Source organism: Ranitomeya variabilis, chromosome 3 (assembly GCF_051348905.1).
Source record: "Ranitomeya variabilis isolate aRanVar5 chromosome 3, aRanVar5.hap1, whole genome shotgun sequence".
NCBI classification, from domain to species: Eukaryota; Metazoa; Chordata; class Amphibia; order Anura; family Dendrobatidae; genus Ranitomeya; species Ranitomeya variabilis.
The window spans coordinates 376,027,154-376,040,275 of NC_135234.1; the positions used below are offsets into that span (position 1 = coordinate 376,027,154).

Genomic DNA, 13,122 nt, shown 5'->3' on the forward strand with positions numbered 1-13,122 from the left:
ATGGTGTGCCACTTGGGCCGCACCAACGCCTACAACCGAAACCCACTGTGGAGACATAGCAAAAGATTGCCGCAGGGAAGACATTTTCCAGAAACTCTGGAAGCTCTGTAGATGACAGTTCTGCGGTGTGCGTGTGTTCAAGCTGTGCACAACGCGTTTTGAATCTGCATAACCACACCCTCCATCCCCATTGTGACAGCAAGTGAAGGTTCCGTGCGACAAAGCAAGCTCCATTTCCAGTTCCCTATTCCAAAAATCTATTTAATATATGGTCCCCAAATAGGGTACGTATCAGATAAGAACAGACACTACGCTTGATCTTGAGCCATTTGTCCGAGAAGCGATGATCAGAAATGGTTTGCCACTTGGGCCGCACCAACGCCTACAACCGAAACCCACTGTGGAGACATAGCAAAAGATTGCCGCAGGGAAGACATTTTCCAGAAACTCTGGAAGCTCTGTAGATGACAGTTCTGCGGTGTGCGTGTGTTCAAGCTGTGCACAACGCGTTTTGAATCTGCATAACCACACCCTCCATCCCCATTGTGACAGCACGTGAAGGTTCCATGCGACAAAGCAAGCTCCATTTCCAGCTCCCTATTCCAAAAATCTATTTAATATATGGTCCCCAAATAGGGGACCTATCAGATAAGAACAGACACTACGCTTGATCTTGAGCCATTTGGCCGAGAAGCGATGATCAGAAATGGTTTGCCACTTGGGCCGCACAAAGGCCTACAACCGAAACCCACTGTGGAGACATAGCAAAAGATTGCCACAGGGAAGACATTTTCCAGAAACTCTGGAAGCTCTGTAGATGACAGTTCTGCGGTGTGCGTGTGTTCAAGCTGTGCACAACGCGTTTTGAATCTGCATAACCACACCCTCCATCCCCATTGTGACAGCACGTGAAGGTTCCATGCGACAAAGCAAGCTCCATTTCCAGCTCCCTATTCCAAAAATCTATTTAATATATGGTCCCCAAATAGGGGACGTATCAGATAAGAACAGACACTACGCTTGATCTTGAGCCATTTGGCCGAGAAGCGATGAACAGAAATGATTTGCCACTTGGGCCGCACCAAGGCCTACAACCGAAACCCACTGTGGAGACATAGCAAAAGATTGCCGCAGGGAAGACATTTTCCAGAAACTCTGGAAGCTCTGTAGATGACAGTTCTGCGGTGTGCGTGTGTTCAAGCTGTGCACAACGCGTTTTGAATCTGCATAACCACACCCTCCATCCCCATTGTGACAGCACGTGAAGGTTCCGTGCGACAAAGCAAGCTCCGTTTCCAGCTCCCTATTCCAAAAATCTATTTAATATATGGTCCCCAAATAGGGGACGTATCAGATAAGAACAGACACTACGCTTGATCTTGAGCCATTTGGCCGAGAAGCGATGATCAGAAATGGTTTGCCATTTGGGCCGCACCAAGGCCTACAACCGAAACCCACTGTGGAGACTTAGCAAAAGATTGCCGCAGGGAAGACATTTTCCAGAAACTCTGGAAGCTCTGTAGATGACAGTTCTGCGGTGTGCGTGTGTTCAAGCTGTGCACAACGCGTTTTGAATCTGCATAACCACACCCTCCATCCCCATTGTGACAGCACGTGAAGGTTCCGTGCGACAAAGCAAGCTCCATTTCCAGCTCCCTATTCCAAAAATCCATTAAATATATGGTCCCCAAATAGGGGACCTATCAGATAAGAACAGACTCTACGCTTGATCTTGAGCCATTTGTCCGGGAAGCGATGATCAGAAATGGTTTGCCACTTGGGCCGCACCAAGGCCTACAACCGAAACCCACTGTGGAGACATAGCAAAAGATTGCCGCAGGGAAGACATTTTCCAGAAACTTTGGAAGTTCTGTAGATGACAGTTCTGCGGTGTGCGTGTGTTCAAGCTGTATACAACGCGTTTCGAATCTGCATAACCACACCCTCCATCCCCATTGTGACAGCACGTGAAGGTTCCGTGCGAAAAAGCAAGCTCCATTTCCAGCTCCGTATTGCAAAAATCCATTTAATATATGGTCCCCAAATAGGGGACGTATCAGATAAGAACAGACTCTACGCTTGATCGTGAGCTATTTGGCCGAGAAACGATGATCAGAAATGGTTTGCCACTTGGGCCGCACCAAGGCCTACAACCAAAACCCACTGTGGAGACATAGCAAAAGATTGCCGCAGGGAAGACATTTTCCAGAAACTCTGGAAGCTCTGTAGATGACAGTTCTGCGGTGTGCGTGTGTTCAAGCTGTGCACAATGCGTTTCGAATCTGCATAACCACACCCTCCATCCCCATTGTGACAGCACGTGAAGGTTCCGTGTGACAAAGCAAGCTCCATTTCCAGCTCCCTATTCCAAAAATCCATTTAATATATGGTCCCCAAATAGGGGACGTATCAGATAAGAACAGACACTACGCTTGATCTTGAGCCATTTGGCCGAGAAGCAATGAACAGAAATGGTTTGCCACTTGGGCCGCACCAAGGCCTACAACCGAAACCCACTGTGGAGACATAGCAAAAGATTGCCGCAGGGAAGACATTTTCCAGAAACTCTGGAAGCTCTGTAGATGACAGTTCTGCGGTGTGCGTGTGTTCAAGCTGTGCACAATGCGTTTTGAATCTGCATAACCACACCCTCCATCCCCATTGTGACAGCACGTGAAGGTTCCGTGCGACAAAGCAAGCTCCATTTCCAGCTCCCTGTTCCAAAAATCTATTTAATATATGGTCCACAAATAGGGGACGTATCAGATAAGAACAGACACTACGCTTGATCTTGAGCCATTTGGCCGAGAAGCGATGATCAGAAATGGTTTGCCACTTGGGCTGCACCAAGGCCTACAACCAAAACCCACTGTGGAGACATAGCAAAAGATTGCCGCAGGGAAGACATTTTCCAGAAACTCTGGAAGTTCTGTAGATGACAGTTCTGCGGTGTGCGTGTGTTCAAGCTGTGCACAACGCGTTTTGAATCTGCATAACCACACCCTCCATCCCCATTGTGACAGCACGTGAAGGTTCCGTGTGACAAAGCAAGCTCCATTTCCAGCTCCCTATTCCAAAAATCCATTTAATATATGGTCCCAAAATAGGGGACGTATCAGATAAGAACAGACACTACGCTTGATCTTGAGCCATTTGGCCGAGAAGCGATGAACAGAAATGGTTTGCCACTTGGGCCGCACCAAGGCCTACAACCGAAACCCACTGTGGAGACATAGCAAAAGATTGCCGCAGGGAAGACATTTTCCAGAAACTCTGGAAGCTCTGTAGATGACAGTTCTGCGGTGTGCATGTGTTCAAGCTGTGCACAACGCGGTTTGAATCTGCATAACCACACCCTCCATCCCCATTGTGACAGCACGTGAAGGTTCCGTGCGACAAAGCAAGCTCCATTTCCAGCTCCCTATTCCAAAAATCTATTTAATATATGGTCCCCAAATAGGGGACGTATCAGATAAGAACAGACACTACGCTTGATCTTGAGACATTTGGCCAAGAAGCGATGATCAGAAATGGTTTGCCACTTGGGCCGCACCAAGGCCTACAACCGAAACCCACTGTGGAGACATAGCAAAAGATTGCCGCAGGGAAGACATTTTCCAGAAACTCTGGAAGCTCTGTCGATGACAGTTCTGCGGTGTGCGTGTGTTCAAGCTGTGCACAATGCGTTTTGAATCTGCATAACCACACCCTCCATCCCCATTGTGACAGCACGTGAAGGTTCCGTGCGACAAAGCAAGCTCCATTTCCAGCTCCCTGTTCCAAAAATCTATTTAATATATGGTCCACAAATAGGGGACGTATCAGATAAGAACAGACACTACGCTTGATCTTGAGCCATTTGGCCGAGAAGCGATGATCAGAAATGGTTTGCCACTTGGGCCGCACCAAGGCCTACAACCGAAACCAACTGTGGAGACATAGCAAAAGATTGCCGCAGGGAAGACATTTTCCAGAAACTCTGGAAGTTCTGTAGATGACAGTTCTGCGGTGTGCGTGTGTTCAAGCTGTGCACAACGCGTTTTGAATCTGCATAACCACACCCTCCATCCCCATTGTGACAGCACGTGAAGGTTCCGTGTGACAAAGCAAGCTCCATTTCCAGCTCCCTATTCCAAAAATCCATTTAATATATGGTCCCAAAATAGGGGACGTATCAGATAAGAACAGACACAACGCTTGATCTTGAGCCATTTGGCCGAGAAGCGATGATAAGAAATGGTTTGCCACTTGGGCCGCACCAAGGCCTACAACCGAAACCCACTGTGGAGACATAGCAAAAGATTGCCGCAGGAAAGACATTTTCCAGAAACTCTGGAAGCTCTGTCGATGACAGTTCTGCGGTGTGCTTGTGTTCAAGCTGTGCACAACGCGTTTTGAATCTGCATAACCACACCCTCCATCCCCATTGTGACAGCACGTGAAGGTTCCGTGTGACAAAGCAAGCTCCATTTCCAGCTCCCTATTCCAAAAATCCATTTAATATATGGTCCCAAATAGGGGACGTATCAGATAAGAACAGACACTACGCTTGATCTTGAGCCATTTGGCCGAGAAGCGATGATCAGAAATGGTTTGCCACTTGGGCCGCACCAAGGCCTAAAACCGAAACCCACTGTGGAGACATAGCAAAAGATTGCCGCAGGGAAGACATTTTCCAGAAACTCTGGAAGTTCTGTAGATGACAGTTCTGCGGTGTGCGTGTGTTCAAGCTGTGCACAACGCGTTTTGAATCTGCATAATTACACCCTCCATCCCCATTGTGACAGCACGTGAAGGTTCCGTGCGACAAAGCAAGCTCCATTTCCAGCTCCCTATTCCAAAAATCTATTTAATATATGGTCCCCAAATAGGGGACGTATCAGATAAGAACAGACACTACGCTTGATCTTGAGCCATTTGGCCAAGAAGCGATGATCAGAAATGGTTTGCCACTTGGGCCGCACCAAGGCCTACAACCGAAACCCACTGTGGAGACATAGCAAAAGATTGCCGCAGGGAAGACATTTTCCAGAAACTCTGGAAGCTCTGTCGATGACAGTTCTGCGGTGTGCGTGTGTTCAAGCTGTGCACAACGCGTTTTGAATCTGCATAACCACACCCTCCATCCCCATTGTGACAGCACGTGAAGGTTCCGTGCGACGAAGCAAGCTCCATTTCCAGCTCCGTATTCCAAAAATCCATTTAATATATGGTCCCCAAATAGGGGACGTATCAGATAAGAACAGACACTACGCTTGATCTTGAGCCATTTGGCCGAGAAGCGATGATCAGAAATGGTTTGCCACGTGGGCCGCACCAAGGCCTAAAACCGAAACCCACTGTGGAGACATAGCAAAAGATTGCCGCAGGGAAGACATTTTCCAGAAACTCTGGAAGCTCTGTCGATGACAGTTCTGCGGTGTGCGTGTGTTCAAGCTGTGCACAACGCGTTTTGAATCTGCATAACCACACCCTCCATCCCCATTGTGACAGCACGTGAAGGTTCCGTGCGACAAAGCAAGCTCCATTTCCAGCTCCCTATTCCAAAAATCTATTTAATATATGGTCCCCAAATAGGGGACGTATCAGATAAGAACAGACACTACGCTTGATCTTGAGCCATTTGGCCGAGAAGCGATGATCAGAAATGGTTTGCCACTTGGGCCGCACCAAGGCCTACAACCGAAACCCACTGTGGAGACATAGCAAAAGATTGCCGCAGGGAAGACATTTTCCAGAAACTCTGGAAGCTCTGTCGATGACAGTTCTGCAGTGTGCGTGTGTTCAAGCTGTGCACAACGCGTTTTGAATCTGCATAACCACACCCTCCATCCCCATTGTGACAGCACGTGAAGGTTCCGTGTGACAAAGCAAGCTCCATTTCCAGCTCCCTATTCCAAAAATCCATTTAATATATGGTCCCCAAATAGGGGACGTATCAGATAAGAACAGACACTACGCTTGATCTTGAGCCATTTGGCCGAGAAGCGATGATCAGAAATGGTTTGCCACTTGGGCCGCACCAAGGCCTACAACCGAAACCCACTGTGGAGACATAGCAAAAGATTGCCGCAGGGAAGACATTTTCCAGAAACTCTGGAGGTTCTGTCGATGATAGTTCTGCGGTGTGCGTGTGTTCAAGCTGTGCACAACGCGTTTTGAATCTGCATAACCACACCCTCCATCCCCATTGTGACAGCACGTGAAGGTTCCGTGTGACAAAGCAAGCTCCATTTCCAGCTCCCTATTCCAAAAATCCATTTAATATATGGTCCCCAAATAGGGGACATATCAGATAAGAGCAGACACTACGCTTGATCTTGAGCCATTTGGCCAAGAAGCGATGATCAGAAATGGTTTGCCACTTGGGCCGCACCAAGGCCTACAACCGAAACCCACTGTGGAGACATAGCAAAAGATTGCCGCAGGGAAGACATTTTCCAGAAACTCTGGAAGCTCTGTCGATGACAGTTCTGCGGTGTGCGTGTGTTCAAGCTGTGCACAACGCGTTTTGAATCTGCATAACCACACCCTCCATCCCCATTGTGACAGCATGTGAAGGTTCCGTCCGACGAAGCAAGCTCCATTTCCAGCTCCGTTTTCCAAAAATCCATTTAATATATGGTCCCCAAATAGGGGACGTATCAGATAAGAACAGACACTACGCTTGATCTTGAGCCATTTGGCCGAGAAGCGATGATCAGAAATGGTTTGCCACTTAGGCCTCACCAAGGCCTACAACCGTAACCCACTGTGGAGACATAGCAAAAGATTGCCGCAGGGAAGACATTTTCCAGAAACTCTGGAAGCTCTGTCGATGACAGTTCTGCGGTGTGCGTGTGTTCAAGCTGTGCACAACGCATTTTGAATCTGCATAACCACACCCTCCATCCCCATTGTGACAGCATGTGAAGGTTCCGTGCGACAAAGCAAGCTCCATTTCCAGCTCCCTATTCCAAAAATCTATTTAATATATGGTCCCCAAATAGGGGACGTATCAGATAAGAACAGACACTACGCTTGATCTTGAGCCATTTGGCCGAGAAACGATGATCAGAAATGGTTTGCCACTTGGGCCGCACCAAGGCCTACAACCGAAACCCACTGTGGAGACATAGCAAAAGATTGCCGCAGGGAAGACATTTTCCAGAAACTCTGGAAGCTCTGTAGATGACAGTTCTGCGGTGTGCGTGTGTTCAAGCTGTGCACAACGCATTTTGAATCTGCATAACCACACCCTCCATCCCCATTGTGACAGCACGTGAAGGTTCCGTGTGACAAAGCAAGCTCCATTTCCAGCTCCCTATTCCAAAAATCTATTTAATATATGGTCCCCAAATAGGGGACGTATCAGATAAGAACAGACACTACGCTTCATCTTGAGCCATTTGGCCGAGAAACGATGATCAGAAATGGTTTGCCACTTGGGCCGCACCAAGGCCTACAACCGAAACCCACTGTGGAGACATAGCAAAAGATTGCCGCAGGGAAGACATTTTCCAGAAACTCTGGAAGCTTTGTCGATGACAGTTCTGCGGTGTGCGTGTGTTCAAGCTGTGCACAACGCGTTTTGAATCTGCATAATCACACCCTCCATCCCCATTGTGACAGCACGTGAAGGTTCCGTGTGACAAAGCAAGCTCCATTTCCAGCTCCCTATTCCAAAAATCCATTTAATATATGGTCCCCAAATAGGGGACGTATCCGAGAAGAACAGACACTACGCTTGATCTTGAGCCATTTGGCCGAGAAGCGATGATCAGAAATGGTTTGCCACTTGGGCCGCCCCAAGGCCTACAACTGAAACCCACTGTGGAGACATAGCAAAAGATTGCCGCAGGGAAGACATTTTCCAGAAACTCTGGAAGCTCTGTAGATGACAGTTCTGCGGTGTGCGTGTGTTCAAGCTGTGCACAACGCGTTTTGAATCTGCATAACCACACCCTCCATCCCCATTGTGACAGCACGTGAAGGTTCCGTGCGACAAAGCAAGCTCCATTTCCAGCTCCCTATTCCAAAAATCCATTTAATATATGGTCCCGAAATAGGGGACGTATCAGATAAGAACAGACACTACGCTTGATCTTGAGCCATTTGGCCGAGAAGCGATGATCAGAAATGGTGTGCCACTTGGGCCGCACCAAGGCCTACAACCGAAACCCACTGTGGAGACATAGCAAAAGATTGCCGCAGGGAAGACATTTTCCAGAAACTCTGGAAGTTCTGTAGATGACAGTTCTGCGGTGTGCGTGTGTTCAAGCTGTGCACAACGCGTTTTGAATCTGCATAACCACACCCTCCATCCCCATTGTGACAGCAAGTGAAGGTTCCGTGCGACAAAGCAAGCTCCATTTCCAGTTCCCTATTCCAAAAATCTATTTAATATATGGTCCCCAAATAGGGTACGTATCAGATAAGAACAGACACTACGCTTGATCTTGAGCCATTTGGCCGAGAAGCGATGATCAGAAATGGTTTGCCACTTGGGCCGCACCAAGGCCTACAACCGAAACCCACTGTGGAGACATAGCAAAAGATTGCCGCAGGGAAGACATTTTCCAGAAACTCTGGAAGCTCTGTAGATGACAGTTCTGCGGTGTGCGTGTGTTCAAGCTGTGCACAACGCGTTTTGAATCTGCATAACCACACCCTCCATCCCCATTGTGACAGCACGTGAAGGTTCCGTGCGACAAAGCAAGCTCCATTTCCAGCTCCCTATTCCAAAAATCCATTTAATATATGGTCCCCAAATAGGGGACGTATCAGATAAGAACAGACTCTACGCTTGATCTTGAGCCATTTGGCCGAGAAGCGATGATCAGAAATGGTTTGCCACTTGGGCCGCACCAAGGCCTACAACCGAAACCCACTGTGGAGACATAGCAAAAGATTGCCGCAGGGAAGACATTTTCCAGAAACTTTGGAAGCTCTGTAGATGACAGTTCTGCGGTGTGCGTGTGTTCAAGCTGTATACAACGCGTTTCGAATCTGCATAACCACACCCTCCATCCCCATTGTGACAGCACGTGAAGGTTCCGTGCGACAAAGCAAGCTCCATTGCCAGCTCCCTATTCCAAAAATCCATTTAATATATGGTCCCCAAATAGGGGACGTATCAGATAAGAACAGACTCTACGCTTGATCTTGAGCCATTTGGCCGAGAAGCGATGATCAGAAATGGTTTGCCATTTGGGCCGCACCAAGGCCTACAACCGAAACCCACTGTGGAGACATAGCAAAAGATTGCCGCAGGGAAGACATTTTCCAGAAACTCTGGAAGCTCTGTAGATGACAGTTCTGCGGTGTGCGTGTGTTCAAGCTGTGCACAACGCGTTTCGAATCTGCATAACCACACCCTCCATCCCCATTGTGACAGCACGTGAAGGTTCCGTGTGACAAAGCAAGCTCCATTTCCAGCTCCCTATTCCAAAAATCCATTTAATATATGGTCCCCAAATAGGGGACGTATCAGATAAGAACAGACACTACGCTTGATCTTGAGCCATTTGGCCGAGAAGCGATGATCAGAAATGGTTTGCCACTTGGGCCGCACCAAGGCCTACAACCGAAACCCACTGTGGAGACATAGCAAAAGATTGCCGCAGGGAAGACATTTTCCAGAAACTCTGGAAGCTCTGTCGATGACAGTTCTGTGGTGTGCGTGTGTTCAAGCTGTGCACAACGCGTTTTGAATCTGCATAACCACACCCTCCATCCCCATTGTGACAGCACGTGAAGGTTCCGTGCGACGAAGCAAGCTCCATTTCCAGCTCCCTATTCCAAAAATCCATTTAATATATGGTCCCCAAATAGGGGACGTATCAGATAAGAACAGACACTACGCTTGATCTTGAGCCATTTGGCCGAGAAGCGATGATCAGAAATGGTTTGCCACTTGGGCCACACCAAGGCCTACAACCGAAACCCACTGTGGAGACATAGCAAAAGATTGCCGCAGGGAAGACATTTTCCAGAAACTCTGGAAGCTCTGTAGATGACAGTTCTGCGGTGTGCGTGTGTTCAAGCTGTGCACAACGCGTTTTGAATCTGCATAACCACACCCTCCATCCCCATTGTGACAGCACGTGAAGGTTCCGTGCGACAAAGCAAGCTCCATTTCCAGCTCCCTATTCCAAAAATCTATTTAATATATGGTCCCCAAATAGGGGACGTATCAGATAAGAACAGACACTACACTTGATCTTGAGCCATTTGGCCGAGAAGCGATGATCAGAAATGGTTTGCCACTTGGGCCGCACCAAGGCCTACAACCGAAACCCACTGTGGAGACATAGCAAAAGATTGCCGCAGGGAAGACATTTTCCAAAAACTCTGGAAGCTCTGTAGATGACAGTTCTGCGGTGTGCGTGTGTTCAAGCTGTGCACAACGCGTTTTGAATCTGCATAACCACACCCTCCATCCCCATTGTGACAGCACGTGAAGGTTCCGTGCGACAAAGCAAGCTCCATTTCCAGCTCCCTATTCCAAAAATCTATTTAATATATGGTCCCCAAATAGGGGACATATCAGATAAGAGCAGACACTACGCTTGATCTTGAGCCATTTGGCCAAGAAGCGATGATCAGAAATGGTTTGCCACTTGGGCCGCACCAAGGCCTACAACCGAAACCCACTGTGGAGACATAGCAAAAGATTGCCGCAGGGAAGACATTTTCCAGAAACTCTGGTAGCTCTGTCGATGACAGTTCTGCGGTGTGCGTGTGTTCAAGCTGTGCACAACGCGTTTTGAATCTGCATAACCACACCCTCCATCCCCATTGTGACAGCACATGAAGGTTCCGTGCGACAAAGCAAGCTCCATTTCCAGCTCCCTATTCCAAAAATCTATTTAATATATGGTCCCCAAATAGGGGACGTATCAGATAAGAACAGACACTACGCTTGATCTTGAGCCATTTGGCCGAGAAGCGATGATCAGAAATGGTTTGCCACTTGGGCCGCACCAAGGCCTACAACCGAAACCCACTGTGGAGACATAGCAAAAGATTGCCGCAGGGAAGACATTTTCCAGAAACTCTGGAAGTTCTGTAGATGATAGTTCTGCGGTGTGCGTGTGTTCAAGCTGTGCACAACGCGTTTTGAATCTGCATAACCACACCCTCCATCCCCATTGTGACAGCACGTGAAGGTTCCGTGCGACAAAGCAAGCTCCATTTCCAACTCCCTATTCCAAAAATCTATTTAATATATGGTCCCCAAATAGGGGACGTATCAGATAAGAACAGACACTACGCTTGATCTTGAGCCATTTGGCCGAGAAGCGATGATCAGAAATGGTTTGCCACTTGGGCCGCACCAAGGCCTACAACCGAAACCCACTGTGGAGACATAGCAAAAGATTGCCGCAGGGAAGACATTTTCCAGAAACTCTGGAAGTTCTGTAGATGATAGTTCTGCGGTGTGCGTGTGTTCAAGCTGTGCACAACGCGTTTTGAATCTGCATAACCACACCCTCCATCCCCATTGTGACAGCACGTGAAGGTTCCGTGCGACAAAGCAAGCTCCATTTCCAGCTCCCTATTCCAAAAATCTATTTAATATATGGTCCCCAAATAGGGGACATATCAGATAAGAGCAGACACTACGCTTGATCTTGAGCCATTTGGCCAAGAAGCGATGATCAGAAATGGTTTGCCACTTGGGCCGCACCAAGGCCTACAACCGAAACCCACTGTGGAGACATAGCAAAAGATTGCCGCAGGGAAGACATTTTCCAGAAACTCTGGAAGCTCTGTCGATGACAGTTCTGCGGTGTGCGTGTGTTCAAGCTGTGCACAACGCGTTTTGAATCTGCATAACCACACCCTCCATCCCCATTGTGACAGCACATGAAGGTTCCGTGCGACAAAGCAAGCTCCATTTCCAGCTCCCTATTCCAAAAATCTATTTAATATATGGTCCCCAAATAGGGGACGTATCAGATAAGAACAGACACTACGCTTGATCTTGAGCCATTTGGCCGAGAAGCGATGATCAGAAATGGTTTGCCACTTGGGCCGCACCAAGGCCTACAACCGAAACCCACTGTGGAGACATAGCAAAAGATTGCCGCAGGGAAGACATTTTCCAGAAACTCTGGAAGTTCTGTAGATGATAGTTCTGCGGTGTGCGTGTGTTCAAGCTGTGCACAACGCGTTTTGAATCTGCATAACCACACCCTCCATCCCCATTGTGACAGCACGTGAAGGTTCCGTGCGACAAAGCAAGCTCCATTTCCAACTCCCTATTCCAAAAATCTATTTAATATATGGTCCCCAAATAGGGGACGTATCAGATAAGAACAGACACTACGCTTGATCTTGAGCCATTTGGCCGAGAAGCGATGATCAGAAATGGTTTGCCACTTGGGCCGCACCAAGGCCTACAACCGAAACCCACTGTGGAGACATAGCAAAAGATTGCCGCAGGGAAGACATTTTCCAGAAACTCTGGAAGCTCTGTCGATGACAGTTCTGCGGTGTGCGTGTGTTCAAGCTGTGCACAACGCGTTTTGAATCTGCATAACCACACCCTCCATCCCCATTGTGACAGCATGTGAAGGTTCCGTCCGACGAAGCAAGCTCCATTTCCAGCTCCGTATTCCAAAAATCCATTTAATATATGGTCCCCAAATAGGGGACATATCAGATAAGAACAGACACTACGCTTGATCTTGAGCCATTTGGCCGAGAAGCGATGATCAGAAATGGTTTGCCACTTAGGCCTCACCAAGGCCTACAACCGTAACCCACTGTGGCGACATAGCAAAAGATTGCCGCAGGGAAGACATTTTCCAGAAACCCTGGAAGCTCTGTAGATGACAGTTCTGCGGTGTGCGTGTGTTCAAGCTGTGGACAACGCATTTTGAATCTGCATAACCACACCCTCCATCCCCATTGTGACAGCACGTGAAGGTTCCGTGCGACAAAGCAAGCTCCATTTCCAGCTCCCTATTCCAAAAATCTATTTAATATATGGTCCCCAAATAGGGGACGTATCAGATAAGAACAGACACTACGCTTGATCTTGAGCCATTTGGCCGAGAAGCGATGATCAGAAATGGTGTGCCACTTGGGCCGCACCAAGGCCTACAACCGAAACCCACTGTGGAGACATAGCAA

At 48.1% G+C, this 13,122-nt stretch overlaps 37 pseudogenes; all 37 read right to left on the minus strand.

Moving 5' to 3' along the window:
• Window positions 1-168: 168 nt before the first annotated feature.
• Window positions 169-345, minus strand: LOC143763069 (U2 spliceosomal RNA; annotated as a pseudogene).
• Window positions 346-522: 177 nt separating this feature from the next.
• On the minus strand, window positions 523-698 carry LOC143761662 (U2 spliceosomal RNA; annotated as a pseudogene).
• A 177-nt stretch (window positions 699-875) lies between these two features.
• On the minus strand, window positions 876-1,051 carry LOC143761311 (U2 spliceosomal RNA; annotated as a pseudogene).
• Window positions 1,052-1,228: 177 nt separating this feature from the next.
• Window positions 1,229-1,404, minus strand: LOC143760451 (U2 spliceosomal RNA; annotated as a pseudogene).
• Window positions 1,405-1,581: 177 nt separating this feature from the next.
• LOC143763213 (U2 spliceosomal RNA) lies at window positions 1,582-1,757 on the minus strand (annotated as a pseudogene).
• A 177-nt stretch (window positions 1,758-1,934) lies between these two features.
• LOC143763082 (U2 spliceosomal RNA) lies at window positions 1,935-2,110 on the minus strand (annotated as a pseudogene).
• Window positions 2,111-2,287: 177 nt separating this feature from the next.
• On the minus strand, window positions 2,288-2,463 carry LOC143761367 (U2 spliceosomal RNA; annotated as a pseudogene).
• Window positions 2,464-2,640: 177 nt separating this feature from the next.
• Window positions 2,641-2,816, minus strand: LOC143762425 (U2 spliceosomal RNA; annotated as a pseudogene).
• A 177-nt stretch (window positions 2,817-2,993) lies between these two features.
• On the minus strand, window positions 2,994-3,169 carry LOC143762874 (U2 spliceosomal RNA; annotated as a pseudogene).
• A 177-nt stretch (window positions 3,170-3,346) lies between these two features.
• LOC143762940 (U2 spliceosomal RNA) lies at window positions 3,347-3,522 on the minus strand (annotated as a pseudogene).
• A 177-nt stretch (window positions 3,523-3,699) lies between these two features.
• Window positions 3,700-3,875, minus strand: LOC143762426 (U2 spliceosomal RNA; annotated as a pseudogene).
• Window positions 3,876-4,052: 177 nt separating this feature from the next.
• On the minus strand, window positions 4,053-4,228 carry LOC143763041 (U2 spliceosomal RNA; annotated as a pseudogene).
• A 177-nt stretch (window positions 4,229-4,405) lies between these two features.
• On the minus strand, window positions 4,406-4,580 carry LOC143762976 (U2 spliceosomal RNA; annotated as a pseudogene).
• A 175-nt stretch (window positions 4,581-4,755) lies between these two features.
• LOC143762288 (U2 spliceosomal RNA) lies at window positions 4,756-4,933 on the minus strand (annotated as a pseudogene).
• A 177-nt stretch (window positions 4,934-5,110) lies between these two features.
• On the minus strand, window positions 5,111-5,286 carry LOC143818806 (U2 spliceosomal RNA; annotated as a pseudogene).
• A 177-nt stretch (window positions 5,287-5,463) lies between these two features.
• Window positions 5,464-5,639, minus strand: LOC143759703 (U2 spliceosomal RNA; annotated as a pseudogene).
• Window positions 5,640-5,816: 177 nt separating this feature from the next.
• Window positions 5,817-5,992, minus strand: LOC143761004 (U2 spliceosomal RNA; annotated as a pseudogene).
• A 177-nt stretch (window positions 5,993-6,169) lies between these two features.
• On the minus strand, window positions 6,170-6,345 carry LOC143762541 (U2 spliceosomal RNA; annotated as a pseudogene).
• A 175-nt stretch (window positions 6,346-6,520) lies between these two features.
• LOC143759509 (U2 spliceosomal RNA) lies at window positions 6,521-6,698 on the minus strand (annotated as a pseudogene).
• A 175-nt stretch (window positions 6,699-6,873) lies between these two features.
• Window positions 6,874-7,051, minus strand: LOC143760154 (U2 spliceosomal RNA; annotated as a pseudogene).
• Window positions 7,052-7,228: 177 nt separating this feature from the next.
• LOC143762975 (U2 spliceosomal RNA) lies at window positions 7,229-7,404 on the minus strand (annotated as a pseudogene).
• Window positions 7,405-7,578: 174 nt separating this feature from the next.
• LOC143762660 (U2 spliceosomal RNA) lies at window positions 7,579-7,757 on the minus strand (annotated as a pseudogene).
• A 177-nt stretch (window positions 7,758-7,934) lies between these two features.
• LOC143762832 (U2 spliceosomal RNA) lies at window positions 7,935-8,110 on the minus strand (annotated as a pseudogene).
• A 176-nt stretch (window positions 8,111-8,286) lies between these two features.
• On the minus strand, window positions 8,287-8,463 carry LOC143762251 (U2 spliceosomal RNA; annotated as a pseudogene).
• Window positions 8,464-8,640: 177 nt separating this feature from the next.
• LOC143761578 (U2 spliceosomal RNA) lies at window positions 8,641-8,816 on the minus strand (annotated as a pseudogene).
• Window positions 8,817-8,993: 177 nt separating this feature from the next.
• Window positions 8,994-9,169, minus strand: LOC143762124 (U2 spliceosomal RNA; annotated as a pseudogene).
• A 177-nt stretch (window positions 9,170-9,346) lies between these two features.
• On the minus strand, window positions 9,347-9,522 carry LOC143761005 (U2 spliceosomal RNA; annotated as a pseudogene).
• A 177-nt stretch (window positions 9,523-9,699) lies between these two features.
• On the minus strand, window positions 9,700-9,875 carry LOC143764079 (U2 spliceosomal RNA; annotated as a pseudogene).
• A 177-nt stretch (window positions 9,876-10,052) lies between these two features.
• Window positions 10,053-10,228, minus strand: LOC143761298 (U2 spliceosomal RNA; annotated as a pseudogene).
• Window positions 10,229-10,405: 177 nt separating this feature from the next.
• Window positions 10,406-10,581, minus strand: LOC143761990 (U2 spliceosomal RNA; annotated as a pseudogene).
• Window positions 10,582-10,758: 177 nt separating this feature from the next.
• On the minus strand, window positions 10,759-10,934 carry LOC143818894 (U2 spliceosomal RNA; annotated as a pseudogene).
• Window positions 10,935-11,111: 177 nt separating this feature from the next.
• Window positions 11,112-11,287, minus strand: LOC143760332 (U2 spliceosomal RNA; annotated as a pseudogene).
• Window positions 11,288-11,464: 177 nt separating this feature from the next.
• On the minus strand, window positions 11,465-11,640 carry LOC143761992 (U2 spliceosomal RNA; annotated as a pseudogene).
• Window positions 11,641-11,817: 177 nt separating this feature from the next.
• On the minus strand, window positions 11,818-11,993 carry LOC143818896 (U2 spliceosomal RNA; annotated as a pseudogene).
• A 177-nt stretch (window positions 11,994-12,170) lies between these two features.
• LOC143760333 (U2 spliceosomal RNA) lies at window positions 12,171-12,346 on the minus strand (annotated as a pseudogene).
• A 175-nt stretch (window positions 12,347-12,521) lies between these two features.
• On the minus strand, window positions 12,522-12,699 carry LOC143759258 (U2 spliceosomal RNA; annotated as a pseudogene).
• Window positions 12,700-12,876: 177 nt separating this feature from the next.
• Window positions 12,877-13,052, minus strand: LOC143759705 (U2 spliceosomal RNA; annotated as a pseudogene).
• Window positions 13,053-13,122: the final 70 nt, after the last annotated feature.